This window comes from Erinaceus europaeus, chromosome 1 (assembly GCF_950295315.1).
Source record: "Erinaceus europaeus chromosome 1, mEriEur2.1, whole genome shotgun sequence".
NCBI classification, from domain to species: Eukaryota; Metazoa; Chordata; class Mammalia; order Eulipotyphla; family Erinaceidae; genus Erinaceus; species Erinaceus europaeus.
In genome coordinates, this window is record NC_080162.1 from 25,765,802 (window position 1) to 25,781,087 (window position 15,286).

The 15,286-nt window shown below is 42.4% G+C and overlaps 1 pseudogene; it reads right to left on the bottom strand.

The window, feature by feature from the left end:
• Positions 1-4,226: 4,226 nt before the first annotated feature.
• The window catches only part of LOC103128557 (NADH dehydrogenase [ubiquinone] flavoprotein 2, mitochondrial-like), a 79,811-nt pseudogene continuing 68,751 nt past the window's right edge, over positions 4,227-15,286 (bottom strand).

Here is a 15,286-nt window from a genome sequence, read left to right on the forward strand (position 1 = left end):
TTTCAGAGCACAGAGGAACAGAGTTAGGGACAATCAGGGGATGGAAAGCAGCACAGGGATCTGAACCAAGAGTCAAAATGGCCTTTGATTTTGATTGTGGGCAAGGTGGAAGTAGTTTTTGGCTGGCAGTGGGAGTTGGGCTCACAAAGGGATAGTGAGAATAAGTCAATGGGTAGAAGACAGAGTTACAAAAAGGCTAAAGCTTATGAAAATAGACAAGCCAAGAAACAGTCACAAAGGAAGGCAGCCAGTAAAGAACCAACTGCCTGGATTGGGCAGTGTTGTACTTTGTTGAGAACACGTTACCATGCAGAAGGACCCAGGTTCAAGCCTGGGACTTCTAGGGTCATTCAGTAAACTGATTCTTCCTGGTCCCCACCTGCAGGGGGGAAGCTTCACAAGTGGTCTCTTTTTACAAACATCTGTTTTTCCCTTCCTCTCTGTCACTCTTCCTTCTCAATTTCTTTCTGTCCTATAAAAATATAAGAAACGTAAAGTAAAACATTAAAAAGCAAAGAATCAACTGTGTAAGGTGAGGCAGAAGCTTGCTACTTATATTCCTTTAGTAGGGTCGTTTGAGTCAGCAGACATTCCATTAGTTTTGGGACTTCATTCTTCTGGGGTTACGGACTCGTCCTGTCTTATTTTAACCAGTTACTTTGTCTGAGAATAGAGGTTTTCTATATCAGTACTCTCCATTGGGGTGCTGTTGCTACCTGGGGTGGAGACAGGAACCTTCTTTGTAGAAGTTCTTCTTCCCTCTTTGTCCTGGGGTGGTCGATGTCTAGAGGCTTCTACGATGCTACTTCTATTTCCTTCCACATTGTCCTCTGGAAGTTAAAGTTAGTATCTGAGATTTTCCTGGCCTCAGTTAGTGCTTTATGAAATGTTTCCCCCCATCAGCCTAGAAAAAATCTTATTTATGAATATATGACATGGCAATGGCAGATATTATGACTGGTCTTCCACCTAAAATCCAACTCAAAATCACTCAATCAATCAATCAGTCAGTAATAGTGAGAGGAACCTAAGTCAATCGTTGCTGCATTCCTCTCTTGAAGGACCTGCCACTTACCAGGTACACAAGAAATACTTGTGACCTATGGATGAATTCATCCATCATTCTGGAGTCTGGGCAAGGCACCAAAGACAGAAAGCTCAGGCAGCTGGCCCCTGACTGGGATTTAAGTTTCTGGTTATTGTGACCCATCGGTGCCTTCTGCAGCCCCAGGCATGACTTGGGAAGGCTGTGAGGGTAAGCATATTTGTGGGGGGTGAGTGAGGAAGAAGATAAGACATCCCCTTTTTTTCTTCAGAGTGTCCTCTATGACCTCTATCATCCTCTAAGCATGGCTGGGGGGTGGCTGGTTGGGACCCAGGACTCAGCAAAGGGCACTGAATATGCTATTGATATGATTCAAGAGGAATTCTTTTCTCACCTGCCTGTTTCTGTTCTTACCAACTTTCCTTCCCATTTTCCATTCATCAGACTTTCTTTAGGCCCCTGGCTGGGGTAGAATGATGACAAGGCTGTCACTGAGAGAGAGATACAGTACTGGGTCACAGGGGCTCACCATTCAGTGTATGTCTGTGTGGGGTAACTCCAGTGTAGGTTTCTCAGGGGGCTGTCGACACAACTGGATTCTTATCTGAGCAAGACCTCACAATGTAGCTGGGGAGATTGAACCTTCTTCCTAGAGACTATTGGATCTGGATTCCGAGGGATTCAGAAGAGACAGTGTTTCAGGTTGAGGGAAGAGGATACACCAAGGCAGGTGGAAAATTTTTGTTTGCTCATAGAAGTACTTGGTGAGGTTGAGCTTTGTGTTGCTGGGGTTCAGGGTGAGGTTTCAGGAGATAAGGAGCTGGAACATGAAACTGGAGTCAGATTATTAAGGGTCAAATGCTAAGTCATTTGAGCTTTGTCCCGAGGGTAGTGGAAATTATACACTGTCATGGCTGTGATGATATCTGTGATTCAGAAAGACTATCTATATTAGTTAGTGAGATTGGTACACAGAGAGCAAGAGCATGTAGAAAGAATGAGAGACCAGGGAAGAGGCGAGGTACAGTGAATGAGGCTATGAGGATGGTTTGATGAGGAGGAGGATGGTGAGATGGTGATTAGGATGACAGTGAAAGGGTGAAGTTAGAGACTGTCTGGGAGAGTACAGAGAGGAACTAGAACAGGTGGCAGACTTTAAAGACTCCCTGACATTTGAGAGGCCACTAGAGGAAATAGAAATGGGCATGATGATTGGAAAGAAAGCCAGGGTTCCCAGAATGTGCCCAGAAAGTGGAAATAATGATGATCAGAAGATAGAGATGATGGGGGTTGGTGGTGAGAGTGATGACATTGTGATGATGGTGATGGTGATGGTGGTGGACGTGACTTTGGGTGGGAATGGTGGTAGTGGTAAAGCAGCTGATCACTGACTACAAAACAGAAGTGAGATATAGAGAGGAAGGGCTGGTTTAAAAGCCTTTGATAACAGGGCATATATGGCTGGGGAGGAGTTATGAGGGGGTCTGAATGCTCAAGTGACTGGTGACCCTCAAGCTGAGAGGAAGAGCCTGGTAGAATTGAATCATGGAGACAGAAGGTGATTACCTCTTGGACAAGTCCTAAGAAGTTCCTGGGGCCTTTAGGGGAGATATTCAGTGGGCAGGCAGTGTGCAAGTGAGGAGTTCAGCCTGATTGTTGGCAGAGAGAGCAGGCCTGTGTGCTGTGTACGGGGCATGAGCTCCTTGGGGGCATGTGAAGGGGACTTCCAGCAGGAGGCAGGCTTCTCATCATGCCTAGAGGTCTGAGAGGAAGGCAGAAAAACCTACTGTGGGGACTGCAGAGAAAGCCAGGATGTGTTCAGGGGCTGGGCTAGGCACTCTTCCCCAGTACTGCCTTCCCCTCCTTCTCCTTCTTCATCCTCATAGTCAGTTACTGCTAGGTTCTAGGTAAGATGCCATTTGAGAAGTAAGTTCTAGGTTAAAAAAACAAAAACAAAACAATCCCTCTCTTCCCTCCTGCACTGTTGGTAGGAATGTAAATTGGTCCAATTGGAGAGCAGTCTGGAGAAATCTCAGACCTATCCTATCATCTTGCAATTCCTCTCCTGGGTATATATCCTTAGAAACAGAACACACCCACCCCAAAAGATCTGTGTATAGCTATGTTCATAGCAGCACAGTTTGTAACAGCCCAAACCTGAAAGCAACCCAGGTGTCCAACAACAGTTGAGTTGGTGAGAAAATTGTGCTATATATACACAATAGAATGCTACTCAGCTATTAAAAAATGGTGGTCTTCTTCACCTCGTCTTGAATGAAGCTTGAAGGAATTATGTTAGGTGAGATAAGCCAGAAAGAGAAGAAAGAATATGGGCTGATCTCACTCACAGACGGAAGTTGAAAAGTAAGAACAGAAGGGAAAACACAAAGCAGAACTTGGACTGGGTTTGGTGTGTTGCACCAAAGTGAAGACCTCTGAGGTGGGGGTGGGGGAGGTGGTGTTCAGGTCCTGAAACATGATGGCAGAGGAGGACCTAGGTGGTGGTGGTGGGGGAGTTAGATTGTTTTGTGGAAAACTGAGAAATGTTACACATGTACCAACTACTGTATTTTACTGTTGTCTATAAGCCATTAATACTCTCCCTCAATAAAGGAAAAAAAAAAAATCTCCCTCTAATGCAGATACAGAAAGAGAGATTCTGAGAGAATGGGTCTGCCTAAGTGGCTACAGTGGCAGACTCAATCCCCATCTCTAGTCCAGTGCTCTACTATGTGACATAATGCTCCTCTTCCTCCTCCTCCTCCCACTCCTCTATCTTCTCTTTTTCCATCTTCTTTCACCTTGCTTCTTTAAAACAACTCATATTTTATTTCAAGAACATATTTACAATTGAATATAAATTAAAGATCTGCTTCTACAACAAAGTCAGGTCCTTTTTTATTTTCATTTTTTATGTTTATTTATTCTCTTTGTTGTCCTTGTTGTTTTATTGTTGTAGGTATTATTGATGTTGTTGTTGGCTGGGGACAGAGAGAAATGGAGGAGGAGAAGACAGAGAGGGGGAGAGAAAGATAGACACCTGCAGACCTGCTTCACCGCCTGTGAAGCGACTCCCCTGCAGGTGGGGAGCCGGGGGCTCGAACTGGGATCCTTATGCAGGACCTTGTGCTTTGAGCCACGTGCGCTTAACCCGCTGCTCTACCGCCCGATTCCCCCAAAGTCAGGTCCTTTGGGTGGTTCTGTCAGAGAGGTAAGATCCCTCAGCTGGTTTTGGAATTTTGTCTGTCTTGAGATCATTAATCATTTCTTCAATATCTTTAGGTATCAGATCCTTGTAGTAGTCGTCTTTTATTTGAGCCATTGGTGCCTTTACAAAGGCTTCTAAATATTCCATGTCAATAAGAGTGAAAAGTTGGTCAGGTGTGGTCTCCTCAACCTTTATTCCAGGTTTATTCTAAATGGCCTTCAAGATGATGTCAGAGTTCAAAGCATGCAAGGTAGAGTAGTGTAGTGCTGCCCTGAATGTGGTATTTTACCAACTGGCTTTTAATTAATTATACATGGTACAAAAAGTTGCTACTTTATACACTCTCACTGTAAAACTTCTGCCACCTTCTTCATAGTAGAAACAGGGAACTATCCACTCTGACTTTAAGCTAACTCGAGGACCAGAAGAAGAGCTGATGCTTTGTGCTCTTCTGGACAGTTGTTCACAATTGCTTTTCTCCTCTAACAGTTTTCTGGTGTGAAATCAAGCAGAGTATCTTGGTTATTCTCAGGACTATCTCTGTGTACAAATAAGGCTCCTCCAGTTCTATTTTGCACTGCTGTCTTATATAAATTCCTTATATGTTTTCTCCACTAGGAGGTGAGGCCAGAAGCCCAGGTTCAGAGTGCCATGGAGATGAGCACGAACAAGGCCAAACTGCTGGCCTTTCCCAGTGGCAGCAGGCAAGAACACTGAGTGAGTCCAGGATGCACAGCTTGTGTGCTCCTGAGCCCAGACTTAGCACGTCCACCTGCTTCTCCTCTTTCTCTTCTACCTACTTCTCCTTCTCCTCCACTACCTCCTTCTTCATCTCCTCTACCTCCTTCACCACCTCTTCATCCTTCTCCTCATCCTCCTTATGTTTAAATTATTTGAATGAGAAAATGCTGATTTACAGAGCTCTTGATGTCACAGCATAAAGACCCACATCACCCCAAGGTGGGTGTTAGTACCTCTCCCTTCATTCTTCTTTTGCCCATTCTCTTTTTGTCGCTTCTCTCCTTTCCTTTAACAAGCCCTGTGTCGTTCTCAAGCCTGTTCAAAGTGGCATCTTCAGAGGGGAGGTCCCAGGAGGAGTACTTCCTCCAGCACCCAACATTACCCAGCACCCAACTGCACCCAGCTGGTTGACCCAGCACAGATGTGACTTCTAATGAGCGTATCTTGGCTGTGCACCGGGGCACAGCATCCTGGAAATAGCATCCTGGCTGGTTCTCAGGAGGGAATGTCCTGGGAAGCAGACTACCTCTCTCCAGGGGGTGTTGCTGGATTCTGTCTGCAGTCCCAGCCAGGAGGTTTTGCAATGAGCTTAGAGAAAGCATCCATTCCGGGAAGAATTGGGGGTTGCTGTGCTCCCATCAGTAGGGGTGTGAGTGAGAGGGCACAGGGCTGCCTGCTGACTGAGACAGGCAGGGATGGGGGTGGGACCGGCAGGGAGGCCCATCTCAGCCCTCAGGGACTTTGGTCTCTGAGCTGTTTATATGTCTGTCTGTCTGACTCAAGTTTCTCCAAACAGTCTGCCTATGTCAAGGCAGTCAGAGCATCATTTTGTTTTATTTTATTTTTGAATATTTTGACTACGACTCAATGTGATTACTAAGAGGAAAGGTATATACTCACCTCCAACCCTGCTTTCTTCTTGCATGCTCCCTCAGTGTCCCCACCCCCATATATAAGCCTTCCCCTCTGCTTTTTTTTTTCTTTGTTTGTTGAATCATCTGGGTTTCTGGTTGTAAAAACAAGCAGCCCCAGGTCTACCCCTGGTTCTCCTAATTTCTCACTTCAGCAACATTGCTTTGCACCTTGCTTTTCCCCTTGAACTTTACTACCTGGAGATCACTCCCTCTCCACTGACAGCTATGTGGGACTCTGTTGGATGGATGGTGCTATGGATATTCCAGGCATTTGCTCTTTCAAACCAAGGTGCTTCTAAATTCTGTCCTGACTTCTCCAGCTATGCTTGTTTTCTTTCTAGTCATTTTCTAGGCACCCCAGTCCAAGAGGAGAGTACCTTTTTTTTCCCCCTTCAGGGTTATTGCTGGGTCTTGGTGCCAGCACACACCTGTCAGCCAGTTTTTCCTTTTCCTTTTTTTTTTTTTTTTTGTCATTTTATTAGACAGGACAGAGAGAACTTGAGAGGGAGGGGGAGATATAAAGGGAGAAAGAAAGGGAGTTGGGTGGTAGTGCAGTGGGTTAAGCTCATGTGGCACGAAGCACAAGGACCTGCGTAAGGATCCCAGTTTGAGCCCCCAGCTCCCCACCTGCAGGGGAGTCACTTCACAGGCAGTGAAGTAGATCTGCAGTCGTCTATCTTTTTCTCCCCCTCTCTGTCTTCCCCTCCTCTCTCCATTTCTCTCTGTCCTACCTAACAATGACGACATCAATAACAACAACAATAATAACTACAACAACAATAAAAAAAAGGGCAACAAAAGGGGGAAATAAATATATAAAAAAAAGAAAGAGAGAAAAAAAGAGAGACACTGGCAAACCTGCTTCACTGCTTGTGAAGCATCCCTCTGCAGGTGGAGAGTGGGAGCTTGAACCTGGTTTCTTGCACAGGTCCTTGTGTGCTTAATCGGAGGGTGTGTGTGCTTAATCGGAGGGTGCCGCCGCCTGCCTCGCAGGGTACCCTTCTTCTGCACACCTCTACTAATTCTGCTTTTAAATACATATGTTGCCTCCAAGTTTATTGCTGGAGCTGGGTGTTGGACTATGAAAAGTACAGAGAGAAACTGAGAGAGGAGGGAGATAAGGAAAGAGAAAGATAGATACCTGCAGACCAACTTCACTGCTTGTGATACTTACCCCCTGCATGTGGGGAGCGGGGGCTCGAACCTGGATTCTTAAGTGTGTCCTTGCACAATTAATCCGGTGTGCCACAGCCCAGCCCCCTTGCTGCTGTTTGTATCTTTCTTCTTTGTGTGCTGTGCTCTGCTTTACTCCTGAGCCACTTCCCAAACCCAACAGTGTTTAGATGAAATTAACTGGTGGTTTTGGAAATTGTACCAAACTCTTGCTAATTCTGAGATTTTTCAACTTTCAGAGGTAAAAGCAACCTTATTGTATGTTGTCCTATATATGTATTTACTTGTGGAGCTATACAAGCCTGGATTTAAGTCTGCTTGCAAGGACTAGGACCACATACTTGAGTGTCTGCATGTGCTGAGTAGGACTTATTCACACTTGGGTGGCCTCAGACCTTTCAGAGCAGAGTAAGGCCTGCTGAATCTGCTGGTGTTCAAATCCCAGTACCAATGTTTGCTTAGCTGAGTTGACTTCAACAGTCAGATAACCTGGAGTCAAATAACCTGGCAGTGGGGGCAGGGCTTCATTTCCTTCACTTATAAAATGGGATTTTGACTGTGGCTTTTCCAGCCATTTGTGGAGATTTAATGAATTAAACACAGAAAGCTCTTGGCAAGGGGGTGATCACATGCTGGCAGGTTTTTTTAAAAAAAATGTAATTAATTAATTAATTAATTTTAAATTACTTTATTGGGGAACTAATATTTTACATTTGACAGTAAATATAATAGTTTGTGCATGCATGAGATTTCTCAGTTTTTCATATGACAATACAACCCCCACTAGGTCCTCTGTCATCCTTCTTGGACTTATATTCTCCCCACCCATCTACCCCAGAGTCTTTTACTTTGGTGCAATATACCAATTCCATTTTAGGTTCTACTTGTGTTTTCTCTTCTGATATTGTTTTTCACCTTCTGCCTGAGAGTAAGATCATACCATATTCATCCTTCTATTTCTGACTTATTTCACTTAACATGAATTTTTCAAGGTCCATCCAAGGTCTGCTGAAAACCTAACAATGACGACATCAATAATATAGTCCCATAGGTTTATGCTTGCCTTAGTCTTCTTTGTAAATGGATTTGTTTCATTGAAGATGTCTTTAAAATTTATGTGGAAAAGTCTGCAAATAATTTCCTCTAAGTATCTGATAGTTTCTGGTCTAACATCCAAGTCCTTGATCCACTTGGAATTTACTTTTGTATTTGGTGAAATACAGTGGTTCAGTTTCATTCTTCTGCATGTTTCAACCCATTGTTTCCAACACCATTTGTTGAAGAGACTCTGCTTTCCCCATTTAATAGTCTGGACACCTTTGTCAAAGATTAGATGTCTGTAGGTGTGGGGACTTACTTCTGCACTCTCAATTCTATTCCACTGGCCAGTGTGTCTCTTCATGTTCCAGTACCAAGCAGTTTTGATGACAGTGGCCCTATAATACAATTTGAGATCTGGGAGTGTGATGCCTCCAGTTCTGTTCTTTCTTCTAAATACTGTTCTGGCAATTCTAGGTCTTTTCTGGCTCTAGATAAACATTTGTAGCATTTGTTCTATTCTCCTAAAAAAATGTGATTGGGAATCTTGATGGGGATAGCATTAAATTTGTAGATGGCTCTGGGTAGTATATTCATTTTGATGATATTAATTCTTCCAACCTATGAAAATTTTCCTTGAAAATCATAAGTAGTGACTCATAATTTTCAGTATATAAGTCTTTCACTTCTTTGGTTAGGTTATTCCTAGACATTTTATTGTTTTTGTTGCTATAGTAAAAGGAATTGATTTCTGGATTTCAACTTCTTCTAACTTAGTGTTTGCATAGAGGTATGCCACTGAATTTGTATGTTAACTTTATAGCCTTACACCTTACTGTATTGCCTGATGATTTCCAAAAGGTTCTTGCTGGATTCCTTACATTTTTCTATGTATACTATCATGTCATCTGCAAATAGGGAGAGTTGGATTTCTTCTCTTCCAATCTGTATTCCTTTAATTACTTGCTCCTGCCTGATTGCTATGGCAAGAACTTCTAGCACTATGTTGAATAATAAAGCTGATAGTAGTCAGCCCTGTCTAGTACCTGATCTGAGGGGAAAAGCTTCCAGTTTTTCACCATTGAGTATGATGTTGGCTGTAGGTTTGGTTTATATAGACTACACTATTTTCAGGAATTTTCCCATCTATTCCCATTTTTTTGTAGTGTTTTGATCATAAAGGGATGTTGTATTTTGTCAAAGGCTTTATCTGCATCTATTGATAAGACCATGTGGTTTTTGGGCTTGCTTTTATTGATGTGGTGGATCACATTGACTGATTTATGTATATTAAACCAACCTTGCATCTCCGGGATAAACCTCACTTGGTCATGATGAACAATTATTTTAATAGACTGCTATACCCAGTTAGCTAGAATTTTGTTCAGTATTTTAGCATCTATATTCATCTGAGATATTGATATGTAGTTTTCTTTGTTGGTTGTGTCTCTGTCTGCTTTTGGTATCAAAGTGATGTTGGCTTCATAGAAGTTGGAAGGGAGTATTCCAGTGTCTTCAATCTTCTGGAAGACTTTTAAAAATAGAGATATTAGCTCTTCTTTGAAGGGTTTGAACAATTTGTTTGTAAAACAATCTGGTCCAGGACTTTTAATTTTGGGAAGATTTTTGATAACTGTTTGAATTTCATTAGCTGTTATGTGCCTGTTCATGTTATCTACTTCCTCTTTACTTAGTTTTGGATGTGCATAGGTATCTAGGAAACTGTTCATTTCTTTCAGGTTATCTAGCTTGGTGGCATATAGTTGTTCATAGAAGCCTCAAATGGTACATTGAATTTCTGTGGTATCTGTTGTGATATTTTCTTTTTCATTTATGATCCAATTTGTTTGGGTTTTCTCCCTTTATTGTTTTGTGAGTCTGGTGAAAGGTTTGTCAATTCTGTTCACTCTTTTGAAGAACCAATGTTTAGTTTCGTTCATCTTTTGTATGGTTTTCTTATTTTCAATATTATTTATTTCTGCCCTAACTTTAGTGATTTCTGTCCTTCTGGTTGCTTTAGGATTCCTTTGTTCTCCTTCTTCTTATTCTCCTCCTCTTCCTCCTCTTCCTCCTCTTCCTCCTCCTCCTCTTCCTCCTCCTCCTCCTCCTCCTCCTCCTCCTCCTCCTCCTCCTTCTTCTCCTTCTTCTTCAAGACGTGAAATCAGGCTGTTTATTTGTGCTTTTTCTTGCTTCCTAATGTGTGCTTGTATGGCTATGAACTTCCCTCTCAGGACTGCCTTAGCTGTGTCCCAAATATTTTGATAGCTTGTGTCTTCATTTTCATTGAGCTCTTGAAACATTTGGATTTCTTTCTTTATTATCTCTTTGACCCAGTAGTAGTTAAGGGGTATATTGCTGATCTTCAACATTTTGGGACTATTACTAATCTTTTGTTGATTGTTAAATGTTAGTTTGATTCCGCTGTGGTCTGAGAAGTTGCTTGGGATGATTTCAATGCTCTTGAATTTGCTGATGCTGTCTTTGTGGCCTAACATATGGTCTGTCCTTGAGAATGACCCATGTGGACTTGAGTAAAATGTCTATTCCAGTTTCTTAGGGGGAATGACTCTCAAAATGTCCAATAGTTCTAATTTATCTGTCTCCTCATTTAGCTCCCTCATTTCTTTATTGATTTTCTGCTTGGATTATCTGTCAAGCTGAGAGAATGGGGTGCTGATGTCCCCTACTATGACTGTGTTGCTGTTAATATATTGCTGTAGCTCTTTCAGCAGATATTTGATGTATTTAGATGGCTTCTCATTGGGTGCATAGATGTTAATAATTGTTAAGTACTCTTGATTGACTGATTCTCTGAGCATTAAGTAATGTCCATCCCTACCTTTTAAAATTTTATTTATTTTAAGATCTATTGTGTCAGATAGTAGAATAACTGTTCCTGCCCCTTTTTGTGGTCTATTGGCTTGAGTGACAGTTTTCCATCCTTTCACTTTGAGTCTGTTTGTCTTGTTGAGTTAGGTGGGTTTCCTATAGACAGTATATTGTTGGGTTGTGTTTTGTGATCCATTTTAGTACTCTATGCCTTTTAATAGGTGAATTAAAGCCATTGACATTTATTGATATCAAAGAGTAAAGATATTTTAATGCCATTCTTGTAGATTTTTAGAGTGTTCTGATGTATGGCATATGTATGGTGGTCTGGCTGTTTATAGGGGATCTTTTAGAACTTCTTTCAGGGCAGACCTAGTGATAGTTGACTCTTTCAACTGTTACTTGTCTGAGAAGGTTTTTATGCCTCCATCTAGTCTGAATGACTGTTCTAGCAGCATATAGTAGTCTTGGATGAAAGCCTTTCTCATTGAGTATTCGATAGATGTCTTGCTATTCTTTTCTGGCCTATAGTGTCTGTGTGGAGAAGTCAGATGCTAGTCTTATGGGTTTTCCTCTGTAGGTGATTCTTTGTTATTCTTTTGCAGCCTTCAGGATCTTTATCCTTATTCCTTTCCATTCTAAATATGATGTGTCTTGGTGTCTTTAAGTATGGGTTAATTCTGTTTGGGACCCTCTGGGCTTCTTGAACCTTTATGTCTTTGATGTTGTCCAGACTAGAGAAGTTCTTAGCTATTATGTCCTGAATGCTTTCTTCCCCTCCCCCTCTTTCTTCCTCTGGTAAGCCAATAATGCACATATTATTTCTTTTGAAGTCATCCCATAGGTCTCTGTTGTTGTTTTCAGTATCTCTTAATCTCTTTTTGAGGTCTCTTACTTCTTTTTTAGTTGTCTCTAATTTGTCCTCAATCTTGCTAATTCTGTCTTCAGCCTCATTGATTCTATTCTCTCTCCCTTCTACTTTTTTCTAGAGTTCATTTATTTTGTTACTCTGTTCTGAGACTGTTTTAGCTTGTTCATTTAGTTGTGTTCTTAGCTCAGCTATTTCAGCATTCAGCTCTCTAATAACCTTGAGATAATTAGTGTTTTCTTCCAGAGTCTTCTATCTTGTTTCTGTATTTCTGATGACAAGTCTTTCAAACTCTTTACTCACTACTGTGATTATTTCCTTAACTAGTGTTTGTTTGTTGATCTCATTATTTTGTCCTTCAACCTTTTGGGGGCTTTTAGGTGGACTCTTATCCTGGTTCCTTTCTCTAATATTTCTTCTTGTTGGTTTAACCATTCTATATAGTATGTTATGAGGTCCCTCTCTCAGTACTTTTCAAATTACTGATCACTCTTGCCTGGATTGACTTGTGTCTAAGTAAGGTAAGTAGAGGGTTCACAGTTGTGGAAGTTAATAGTTGTTTCAATAGTATTTTAATCCCTGAGTTGGAGCACAGTGGCTTAAAAGCCTCTTGTTCTTTTTCTTCCCTGTAGCCTATGGGAGCCTAAGGGCTTTTAAACTATAAGTAGGCTTCTTAGCTTTATCCTTCACTGCCAACCAAGAGATAAAGCGGGGGGGGGGCCAGAAATAATCCAGTGGTTATGCAAAGAGACTATCACAGCCCCTCAGCTAGGCCACTGAGGTGTAGATCATCTCCTGAGTTTCCTGGTTAGTTCTCTGTTCCCTGACGTCAGCACAGGGGCTCCCCTCTGCTGCTCCAGATTATGAGGGCAATGGCAATGGAGAATCATAGTTGCATTTGGTGAGTCTTAGGGGAGTCCTTTGCTCCCTTCAGCTGTCTTTTTGTTGGTGAAACAGACTGGAGGTGGTGTCTCAACTGGTAAATTACCAGACTGTTACCAGCCACTTAATCTCTCCCCAGGCTCCTCTCTGTCCATGAGCCACACATATTTATACTCACGGGTGATTTGGTGGGTACCTGAAGTTGTTCTAGTCCTGTCTTGTTCATGCTGGCAGTTTTCAACAAGTTCTGTAAGAGCTGAGTGGAAATAGCATGGGTATCATCTCCTCTAAGCTGAAGTACTACATGAAAAAAAAAAAAAGAGTATGGCATTCTCTAGTTCCTACCCCCTGATTATTTCCCATTTCTCCGTGGATTTGATCTTAGGTATTTGGCAGATGGGTTTTTCTGCTTGCAGGTAAAAATGCCAGAGAAAGGTGCTGGGCAAGGGAGGGTTGGGGACAGATCCTAGGAGTTCCTAACTTTCTTCTCTGGACGTGTCTCTGTTGTTGTGGATGCCACCCCAGACTGGGAACAAAGAAGGACATGTGTATTACAGAACACCCCCACTGTTCCTAGTTACTCTCTGAACTGGAACCACTGAGATGCTGGGAATCCATGAGCTTCCCGCTTCCAGAGAGCCTGGGAAATGCTGCAGACAGTATCTCTTCTCCCAGACATCAAAATGCCTATTGATCGGGATCTCAGAAAGACATAAAACCTGCAATAAACACATAATTTTAATTTGGTTTAACCCAGAATTTCCCAAACACACTCAGCCTTTGCATAATTCCAACTATAAATCTCTGAGTAAGGCACTTTGACATGCACAGATCCAGGGAATCAATAGTATGGAAATAAACAGAAACCGTGTGTGTGTGTATGTGTGTGTGTGTTTGTGTGTGTGTATGTGTGTGTGTGTGTGTAGGGGGCAGGTCATCACCATTAAGAGTCAGACAAATGATCTGTCATAAAGTGGTGCTTTTCAAATGTCAGTACATGTCCTTGTCACTGGGAGAAGCTTGTGAAAATGCAAAAACTGTGTTGTCAGCAGATCTGAGTGGGACCTGAGTTTCTGCTTTTATAACCAGCTCACTGCAGAGGATGCTCACGCTGCTTGGCCTGGGACTGCACTTTGAGCATCCAGATTATGAAGAGACCTCTGCAATATAGGGACTCTGCCTGCTTCCATCTTTTCAACATTGCTCTGCATAAAACCATGCAGAGCAGCTCATAGAGCAGCCTATGAGACCCATGGCCCAGGAGGTGAGCTTGCTATTTCTGCAGATGTAGCAACTCTGTTAGGGGAAGGGGCTTCCAAGTGTCCTTAGCAGCTGAAGTGAGCATAAGACCCTGGATTAGATTCAGGGAAGGCAATGTTTTTTAGAGTAGTGAAATCTTGGCCAAGTCCACTCACGAAGATGACAGTGGAGGTTGCACTTCTGCCATCTCTCCTCATGTGAGCAAATAAACTTGTGATTGTTATTGTTTTAATTTATTTATTTATTAATTTTTAAAGAGACATCTCCCCCTTTCTCTCCTCAGGTCTGGAGTCATTAAACAGGGATTAGTTGGATAAATAGAGGAAGTGATTTTTAAACTGTTTGCAAACTTAATGTGAAGAGCCCAGCCTTGCAAATTATCACGTCTAATCAGAGGCCTTCGCTTCACTGCTCCAGTAATTGTACTGGTATTAGTCAAATTCTTGTTGTCTCCTCATTAGCCATGAAAAGGAGACTCAAGATGTACTTCATTAGAGTGTCCTGGAAATATATCGCAAGTGTGGAGATAGAGGCAGGGGGAGGGGTGGTTATGGGGCAGAGCAGACCTACATCTCACCAGGGACTCCTTGCCCTGCTCAACTCTCACTGCTCTGGGTTCACTTGCTGTTTTTACAGAAGGGAGACCAGCAAGCTGAGATTTGTGGGTTATTTCTGTCTGACACTCTTGGGTCTTGGTTTATCAGTTTGCGACTCCATATTCTCTTGGATCCTTGAATTTAGGCTCTCCCAGGAACCATGGTCTCCCAGGACTAAGAGGGCTTTGTGTGGACTCAGGCTGGCCTGCTTTTCTCTCTGCATCATTTCCAGGTTACCTGTAAAGAGCTCCCTGTCAGCCCCACACCACCAGCAGACTTCCTTGCTCTTATCTGACAGTCACTCTGAGCAGTATCTTCTTCTCTTCCCATATTTCCTTTTCTCTTCATTTCTTCTTGCCTACTTATTCTGAATGCTTTTTTCCCCCTCTTAGCCCTCATTGATCCCCCTTTCTTCTCCTTTTCTCTCTTTGCCTAGCCTTCTTTCTTCTACTGTTTCTTCTATCTAATAGCTGTAAGTGGCCTGGCTGGTCCTGTCGCTGTTTAAATTAATTGAAACAAGATAAAATAATAATAATAAAGATAAAGATAATAATAAAGAAAATAATAAAGATAATAATAAAGAAAGTCAGTTCCTTACTTGCTCTAGCCATGCTTCAGACATTCTGCAGCCACATGGGGCTAGTGGCTGTCATGTTTAGCGTCACTGGAGGCTTGACTTGGATAGTGGTGGCCCAGCTGCCCTCTGTGACACATTATGCTGATTGTAGGGGA